This window comes from Vidua macroura, chromosome 25 (assembly GCF_024509145.1).
Source record: "Vidua macroura isolate BioBank_ID:100142 chromosome 25, ASM2450914v1, whole genome shotgun sequence".
NCBI classification, from domain to species: domain Eukaryota; kingdom Metazoa; phylum Chordata; class Aves; order Passeriformes; family Viduidae; genus Vidua; species Vidua macroura.
Window position 1 is genome coordinate 6,115,835 of NC_071595.1, and position 9,589 is coordinate 6,125,423.

A 9,589-nucleotide genomic window follows, 5' to 3' on the forward strand; every position below is an offset into this window, starting at 1 on the left:
TGGGGGGGTCAGTGGGAACGGCTCTCCCTGATCTTCCCTGGATGAGCCTCTCCTCGGATACTGCCCTGATTTTCTTCCATGGATACCCAGAAATCCATGGATTCACACACACCAATCCATGGATTCACACACACCAATCCATGGCTTCACACACACCAATCCATGGATGCACACACCAATCCATGGATGCACACACATTAATCCATGGATTCACAAGCATTAATCTATGGATTCACACACACCAATCCATGGATTCACACACCAATCCATGGATGAAAAGACATTAATCCATGGATTCACACACCAGTCCATGGATGCACACACCAACCATGGATGCACACACATTAATCCATGGATTCACACACACCAATCCATGGATTCACACACACCAATCCATGGATTCACACACACCAATCCATGGATTCACACACATTAATCCAGGGATTCACACACCAATCCATGGATTCACACACACCAATCCATGGATGCACACACATTAATCCATGGATTCACACACACCAATCCATGGATTCACACACCAGTCCATGGATGCACACACCAATCCATGGATGCACACACCAATCCATGGATTCACACACCAGTCCATGGATGCACACACATTAATCCATGGATTCACACACACCAATCCATGGATTCACACACACCAATCCATGGATTCACACACCAATCCATGGATTCGCACACCAATCCATGGATTCACACACCAATCTATGGATCCACACACATTAATCCATGGATTCACACACCAATCCATGGATTCACACACCAATCCATGGATGCACACACCAGTCCATGGATGCACACACCAATCCATGGATTCACACACCAATCCATGGATTCACACACCAATCTATGGATCCACACACATTACTCCATGGGTTCACACACCAATCCATGGGTTCACACACCAATCCATGGATGCACACACATTAATCCATGGATGCACACACCAATCCATGGATGCACACACCAGTCCATGGATGCACTCACCAAATCTGGCCATCCCCATGGGTTCAGGACTGGCTCCACACTCCCTGCTCCCTTCTCCATGCGCCTCTTCCGAAATCCAACATCCCATGGATGCCCACACAGCCCATGGAGCATCTCCAACACCCCACATGAAGGCAGGTACAGGAAGGGTCTTTTCTAAGATTATTTCCCAGTTTGAGAAGCTGGATCTTGCTCCAGGGTGAATCCCACCCTTCTGCAGAGGACACACCCAAACTCCAGCCCCCGAGATGGAGGGAGCTCCTTCCATTCAGGAATTCCGTTCAGGAAAGTGATCCTGCCTCCTTCCGTTTCCCGGAACTGGAGCAGCCCCAGCAGCTCTGAAGCTGAGGGTGGAGGATGACCCCACACCAGGCACTGCCCTGCTGCTCCTGCTGCAGCTGAGCTCCAGCATTGCCATGGAGCAGAGGGAAAAGCTCCAAGAGAAGCTGAGCCAGGACAGATGAAGCCCAGCGGGGCTCAGGCTGCCCAACTGTTCAGAGAGAGACCAGAGGGCAGCCTGCAGACACCCACTCTGTGCTCTGAAAGCACTGCTGGGATGAGCAGGGCTCCCAGACAAGCCCATTTTCCCCTGGAGCCAGCCTGGTTTGGGAGCTGCAGCAGGTCAGGGAGAGCCCAGCTCCTGGAGCTGGCACTGGGATGTGCCAGAGCCTGGCTCATCCTTCAAGCCCAGCACAAATCTTGGCTCCAGCAGGAGCTGAGATCCCAAACTCCCAGCACAGGAGCCCAGCAGTGATTCCAGCACTCAGGGAGAGAAGCAGAGCTCAAGCAGCCCCCCGGCTTTGTCCCAGCCCTTCTCTGATCTCCTCTCCCCTGAATGAAGGCCAGCCAGCCCCAGGTGCTGGCTGCTGCTCACACACCTGGGCTGAGCTGTCCGTGAGGGACCAATTTGGAACCTCCTCTCCCCTGGAATCCAGGAGAACAACTCCTGGAGCAGCAGGAGGGCTGCAGCCTCAGCGGTGGGATGGCCAGTGAATGACCACCCAAAGCAGAGCTGAGGACAGCCAGGAGGCAGCAGCAGGGACCTCGTGGCTGTGGCAATAACGAGCTAATCCCCATTCCCAGAATATTCCCCAGCGCTTTATCCACACGGATTTGACCACCCAGGATCCAGACCCCGCGCCAGCCCACCTAACTCCTGCAGGATTTCCACAGAAACAACGAATCATTAAAGCTGGAAAAGCTCTCCAGGACAAGTCCAGCCTTCCCCCCAGTCCCACCATGTTCCCAAAGCACATCGCCACTCGTTTTCTGAGCACTTCCAGGGATGAGATTCCACCGCTTCCCTGGGAAGTTCGTTCCAAAAAGGACACGGGGAGAGCTCTGCAATAAAGTTGCAAATGTGTCCTTTTCAGCTGGTAGTAACTCAGCCTTTGCTGGCTCTCCACAGCGGGGGAACACCAGGGAGGAGCAGCTTTTCCCAAGTTTCCTCCAGCTGAATTAATGCCATTTCCTTCCCAGCTTATTTGGCATTCCAGGGCTTCCTGAGAGTAGCATTCCCCTCAGTATTCACTAAAAAAAAAAATTGGGAAAAGGAAAAAAAAAAAAAAAAAAAAAAAAAAAAAAAAAAAAAAAAGCCAAAAGCCCCCAAGAATTGCCCTGGGTTGCTGGCTGCATTGTTTGGCTCAGTCCCTGATTTCCTGACCGTTGGTTGCTGTGGGAGCTGGAGCACATCCATAACGGGAAAAATGAGGAATTTTGGTGTGTTTTGCAAATATCATGAGAGAGGGACACTTTTGGCAGCTTGCAGAAGTGCCCAGGCTGCTGGAGGGCTGGGCCAGGGAGGCTCTGCCCATCCATGTGTGAGCAGGGCTGCTCCTGCCCATGCAGAACCTTCCTGGGCCATGATCCAGAGGAGTTTTCCCTAAGGATGCACTGGCAGGACACAGCCAGGCCGGTGATGTCACCTGCAAGGCACAGCAGCTTTGTAGGACTGAACAAAACCAAATGAGGGCTTGGAAGGCAATGAAAACAATAAAAAGGAAACTTTTAACATGCAAATTCCAGCTCTGCTCCTCGACAATTTTTCTCTTGCACAAACTGCTCTTTGTCTCGTTAACGACAAAGCAGAAGCAATTAAGCAAAGTGCAATAAGACTTAAACTGAATGGAATTAAAACCGACTCTGAGATTATTGTTCAGCCCCGCTGAAGGGATCCTTCCAGCTGATATCACAAAAAGCTGCCAGTTTGCTTTGGATACAGGAGGGAGGAGCAGGAATTTTTCTTTTCCCTGCTGCCTGCAGTACCACACAAGGCTGCCCTCTCTTCATGGACACAATTCCAGCTTTGGAATTCCAGCTTTGTGTTAGCCAAGTTCCTAGGTGCTCTAAAGAATAGAAGGTACTGTAAAAATACAAATCTATTATAAATTCCCTCCATTAGGATGGTGCAAAATCATTTTTGCTTGGGAATTTTTTGTTTGGGAATTCCTGCACCTGTGAAAGTGTGAAAATCAAAATAAATGAGATTTTCCACTTTCTGGACACAGCAAGAACATGCAGTGCTGTATTGTGCCAGTCTGTATCTTATTTAATTAAATATACAGAGGAGATGCTGAAAGATTTCTGTTTAAATGAAAAAATAATCGGAATCTGAAAAGAAATTCAACAAGGATACTTTCCTAAATGATTAAGGACCAAAGGCAATGGGGCTTTTACCTGCCCTCAATGAAAGGCAAAAATAGAAATAAATAATCCTTTTATTTCCTACAGGCAAACCCAGAGTTTTTGATCCTTTCTCCAGGCTGGAAATCTCCTTTTTCCAGAGCCTCGTGGGGAGCATATCCTGACACTCATTTACATTTTTTCACATAACAGAAATGGCGACAAACCCAGAAATATGAATTAGACGCTGTGAGCAAGTCCCTGCCTGTCGCCAGTGCCACCCTCAGCCCCTTCGCTGTGTTCCCGTTCTGTGGCAGGGGAGCTGGGGGGGGAGTTGGATTAATTAACACACCTTTTCTCCAGGTAAATATTTTCCCAGGCAAGGTGGAGCTGCTGGAATGGGATTCACCAGGGAACACAGAGCCAGCTGCACCAGGTGGAGTTTTCCCTTTCCAAACCCCTCATTTCCAAAGGATAGTGCGGCCACTTATTTCTTGTATCTATTTATTTCTATATCTATATTTTTATCCTTCAATTGCCTGTGCACACACAGACACACCTCCATGTGCAATTCTGGTTAAAAATTCCAAGCCAAATCCCAGTTCTAGGCAATTCTAGACAGATCCCAATTTCAGGCAGCTGGGAAGGGTGTGAAGAACTGTCCCCCCTGGAAGATCCTGATGTTCCCCACAGCAGATCCAGGGGGGGAAACCTCCCATTTTGGAGCTCTGGAATGCACACAGAGAGCACAAATAACTCGAAATCAAGATATGCATTTGTTTAACAGGAAAGGGAGAGAAAGCATGACTGAGTTTGGAGGGAATGTCAGGAGCTGTGCAGGGAGAGCAGAGTCAAGTCTGGGCAGTGTTTGCTCCCTTGTCATCACAAGCTCCACAGAACTGCCTTGTCTGCTCATACAAAAATACACCTTGTGCCAGGGAAACAGGCAGGGCTTAACGAGCACCAGAACGTGTTTTGGGTCATTTCCAGGTTACTGGCCTCTTCTTAACAGATCCTTCTTGTAGATGAAGGCAAATATTTATGTAGGGACCCCATTGGCTGCGTGTCCCTCTCCTGGTTTTTCCTCTCATAAACCTGTTCCTCAGGAATCCACAGCACCAGCACTGGCTGGGGGCAGGGGACAAAACCCAGAGCGGGATTTTCCACGTGCTCAGAACCCCAGACAGGATCTCCTCCACACCAGGGAGTCTCCACCCTTTCAATCCCATTGCATCCCTCAGAAATTCCCCATCCCTGACTCCCACACAGGGATGCAGCCTGGCCAAATATTTCTTCCAGCATCTTCTGCTTCCAGTGGATTGGGGTGGCTCTTTGGGACACCTGAGGTGGATTTGGATGGGGAAGAGCTCTGTGCTTTGGTGGGACCAATCTGAGCGTCCAGCAAAGCTGCAGGACAAAGAACAATCATTAACTGAACAATTCTATATCAAAGTAAGAACCTGGAGGCTCCTGCCTGGGGTGGGACAGCCATTCCAAGATTTAAATGCACCAAGAATCCTGGTGCTGCCTTTTCCTTGCTCCATTTCTTCAGACAGTGCCACCTCCTGACATTTTCCTTCCCTTTATCCCTTAAGGGTTTGAGGGCTCCAAACGGGAACAGAGCTGAGGATGCAGCCAGGAGGACAAAGCCACGCAAGGGAGATCACCCCAGCAGCTCACAGGGGATTGGGGTGAAGGATGAGCAGGAGGATCTGCCCCAGCCTCACCCCATTCCCACCCTATGGGAATGGTGATCTTCCTCTGGGGCCACTGGAACACACCAAGGGAAGAGCTCATGTGAGAGATTTGTGTTTGCTGCATCCACCTGCCTGATTTTTACTTGGGCGTGGATTCATGGAACCATGGAATGGTTTGGGCTGGGGGGACCTTAAAGCTCATCCACCTTCCACTCCCCCAGCTTCCTTCCAAACTGGTCTGGGACTTTCCAGGGATGGGGCAGCCACAGGATTCAAGAGAAACAACTCAATTTTGGGGCCTTTTGTTGTTCATATTTACTGGTGAAGGCACCTGCAGATGGCAAATTGAGAGGTGACCCCGAGAGTCACCACTGAGGTCAAAAGTTCTATTCCAAAACTTCCCCTGAATCAAAAGGAAACCAGTCCTGGGTGCACTCTGTGCCTCCTGGGAATATTCCACCTGTACCTGCTGCGCCACATCCAGGGATTGGTTAAATCATCCCAACAAATCCAAACCAGGAGCAAAGAACGAGACCATTCAGGGACACAAAGCCCCTTTTCTAACCCTGCCACACTCAGGGAATTCATTCCCAATGATCAGCCAGTGCTGTGCACGTTTGTTATCATGTCTCTAATGAGATAAGGTGTGAGCTTCTGTTTAATTAGAAACCAGCTCTGCTGGCAAAGTGGATCCTCAGCCCCCTCTGACTGTGCTGGGTCAGTGTGAGAAATGCCACCAGGAGTTTTTGGATTTTTGTGCAGATTCCTTGATTAAATCCAGGAACCCTCACAGCTGGATTCCCAATTCTTTTCCTGGTGTATCCCAGAGCAGAACAATATTTTTTTTTTCCCCCAAATACCATTTACCAAGCACAGCCCTGAACCTTTAACAGGGACTCCTTCTTCCAGGGGCTGCTGCAAACCATCCCTGAGCACAGAGACCCCTCAATAATCCCAAAGAAGCTGGGTTTGGGTCCAGGGAGGGACAATTCCCTGTTAAATCCACCCTGTGGACAAGCAGCCAGTGCTGGAACAAGACCTCTGCCTCTCCCTCCATGGGCAAAGCAATGCTTGGACACGAGGCAAGTCTGAAATTGCCTCCAGCCTCTTCAGGAAAGGTTAAAAAAAAATTAAAAGCACAAAAAACAAAAAAAAAAAAAAAAACAAAAAAACAAAAAACTCTCTCCAGGGGCCAGCATTCCTGCTTGATGCCTGAGCATCAAATAAAGGAGGGCTGCAGGCCCTGACAGGCACGGAGCAGAGCTCAGGTCTGGGTTTTTGCACGGAGCTGAGGGTTCTGAGGGTTCTGGTGTCTGCAGAGCAGCTGAGCAGGACCTTTCTGTCACAGCGGGGACACAGCAGTGGGGACAGGCTGAGGGAGGTGTGGGAACACCTGAGTGCCCCCGAGCAGGCGGCTCCGAGGGAGGGGAACGAGATCTCAGGGCAGGGCAGCGGGGCTGGAGGGAGAGCTCAGGGCGTCACACAGAGCAGCGGCAACAGCGAGAGCAGCTCCAGCCCTGGGCAGGGCAAGAAAACGGGGATTGTGCCCAGGGCTGGTCACTGAACCCACCACTGAACCCACCACTGACCAGCCAGTGACCAACAGGTGACCAGCCAGTGACCAATCACTGACCAACCAGTCACCAGCCAGTGACCAACCAATGCCCGACCACTGACCAACCACTGACCAACCAGTGACCAACCACTGACCAACCAGTGACCAGCCAGTGACCAACCACTGACCAACCAGTGACCAACCACTGATCTACAGGTGACCAACCACTGACCAACCAGTGACCAGCCACTGATCTACAGGTGACCAACCAGTGACCAACCAGTGACCAGCCACTGACCAACCAGTGACCAACCACTGACCAACCAGTCACCAGCCAGTGACCAACCAATGCCCAACCACTGACCAACCACTGACCAACCAGTGACCAACCAGTGACCAACCACTGATCTACAGGTGACCAACCACTGACCAACCAGTGACCAACAGGTGACCAGCCAGTGGCCAGCCAGTGACCAACCAATGCCCAACCACTGACCAACCACTGACCAACCACTGACCAGCCAGTGACCAACCAGTGACCAGCCAGTGACCAAACACTGACCAGCCAGTGACCAACCAGTGATCAGCCAGTGACCAACAGGTGACCAACCAGTGACCAACCAGTGACCAATCACTGACCAACCAGTGACCAACCACTGACCAACCACTGACCAACCACTGACCAACCACTGACCAGCCAGTGACCAACCAGTGACCAGCCAGTGACCAGCCAGTGACCAACCACTGACCAACCACTGACCAGCCAGTGACCAACCAGTGACCAACCTGTGACCAGCCAGTGACCAACCACTGACCAGCCACTGATCTACAGGTGACCAACCAGTGACCAACCACTGACCAGCCACTGATCTACAGGTGACCAACCAGTGACCAACCACTGACCAGGCACTGATCTACAGGTGACCAACCACTGACCAGCCAGTGACCAACAGGTGACCATCCAATAACCAACAGGTGACCAACCACTGACCAGCTGGTGACCAACCAGTGACCAACCACTGACCAACAGGTGACCAAGCAGTGGCCAGCCAGTGGCAGGGTGGGAAAAGGAGGGGCAGCAGGACCAAAGCTCCTGTGGGATGGCGAGAAAGGGCAGGAGGCTCCTGGGCCTCCTCTGAGCTCTGCCAGCTCAGAAATTCTCTCCTCTCACAAAGGGCAGGAGACGCTCCGAGCTGTGGGCAGGATGTGGTTCCACACCTCCGGCAGCACCCCAGGGCTCGGAAACCCTGCACAAAGCACAGCTTGAGGGTGGCTCAGATCCCCCCGGGAGCGCTCCAGCCCTCGGGATCTCCACCCAGAGGTTTCCCTGATGGAAACCTGCTGCAGGCGGCAGCAGCTCCCTGGGCTGCTCCATCACCCGGGCAGGGGCGTGGGGCTGAGCTCCAGGAGGGGCTGCTGCACCCCAAAACAGCCCGACCTGAGCTGGCTGCAAGGTGCTGAATCATCCCCGGGGCTGCAGGAAACCCCAGAGCCCTCCTGAGCTGCTCACCCCACACCCACAGGGGCAAGGCCTGGGGAACCCGAGCGTTGGGTCACCGCGGAGGAGCTCACTGAAATTACAGCCTTGGGTTTCCAAAAGCTTTGTAGGATTTTCCTCTCTGAGCCTTTTGAGCTCATCCACGGGCAAAGAGAGCTGCAAGTATGGCTCTGCTCTGGTGGCACCAGGAGGATGCTTGGGAAGATGAGCAGAACCCAGATCTCACACCCAAAAAGAGAGAAATGTCCAACATGAGCAGGCTGGTCTCGTGGAAGGTGTCCCTGCCCATGGTCTTTAAGTCCCGTCCAGCCCAAACCATTCTGTGAGCCTATAATGTCTTTATTTTTTATGGGTTTTTGGTCCCTTTTGGGTTTGTTTTTTATTTTCTCTCCTAAAAGTCAGTTTGGAAGAGCTCATTCCTTCCCCCAGCAAATGTGTCAGTCTTACACCCACATCTGGAGTTTAAGGGAAGGGGCTCAGAACTGTAAAATGAATCCCCCAAAATGCATTAAATGAAAAAGGATCATGGCACAAGAGGTTCTTTGTTTGCCCAGGGGCAGAATAACCCATGGAGCCCCTGCAGGTCTCAGCTTTTGCTTTGTGAGCTGTGCAGGAGCCTCCTTAAGCTCCTCAGAGTCACCACCAGCGATGAACTGGAGTGAAATTAGCCCAGCATTTATCTTGGGAAGGCCTCTCTTAGCCCCAGACTAAGAGATAACACTGGTTTTATCTAGATAACACTCATGCTCCTATTTATGGGGCACTGCAGACAGGGAATTTCAGCCAAACAACTCTGCTGCAGGCAAGGCCCTTGATTTTTTTGCAATCAGCATTTCCAGGAGCATGAAAAGATTGGTGGTTCAAAAAGTGGTGCCACAACCCCACGGGGTCCTCAGAGATGCTGAGGAGACTGAGCCCAGGACCCAGCACAGGACTAAGCCTGACCTGCTAAACCCAGGCTGCAGAACTCCCCAGCCATTTCTGCATCTGGCTCAGGACTCATCCTCAAGCTTCACTTTCTCGCATGAAAATAGAAAATAGTCTCGGTTTAAAGACTGCAAAGGGTGGCAGAAGCAGCAGCTCTCGCTGAGGATGTTCCGGTGCTCAATTTCTTCTCTGCTAAGATTCTGTTCCCTTTTTTTCTAAGCTTTTTTTTTTTTTGTCTGGTTTCACTGCCCAGACCTCTAAAATTCAATCCCAGATGTT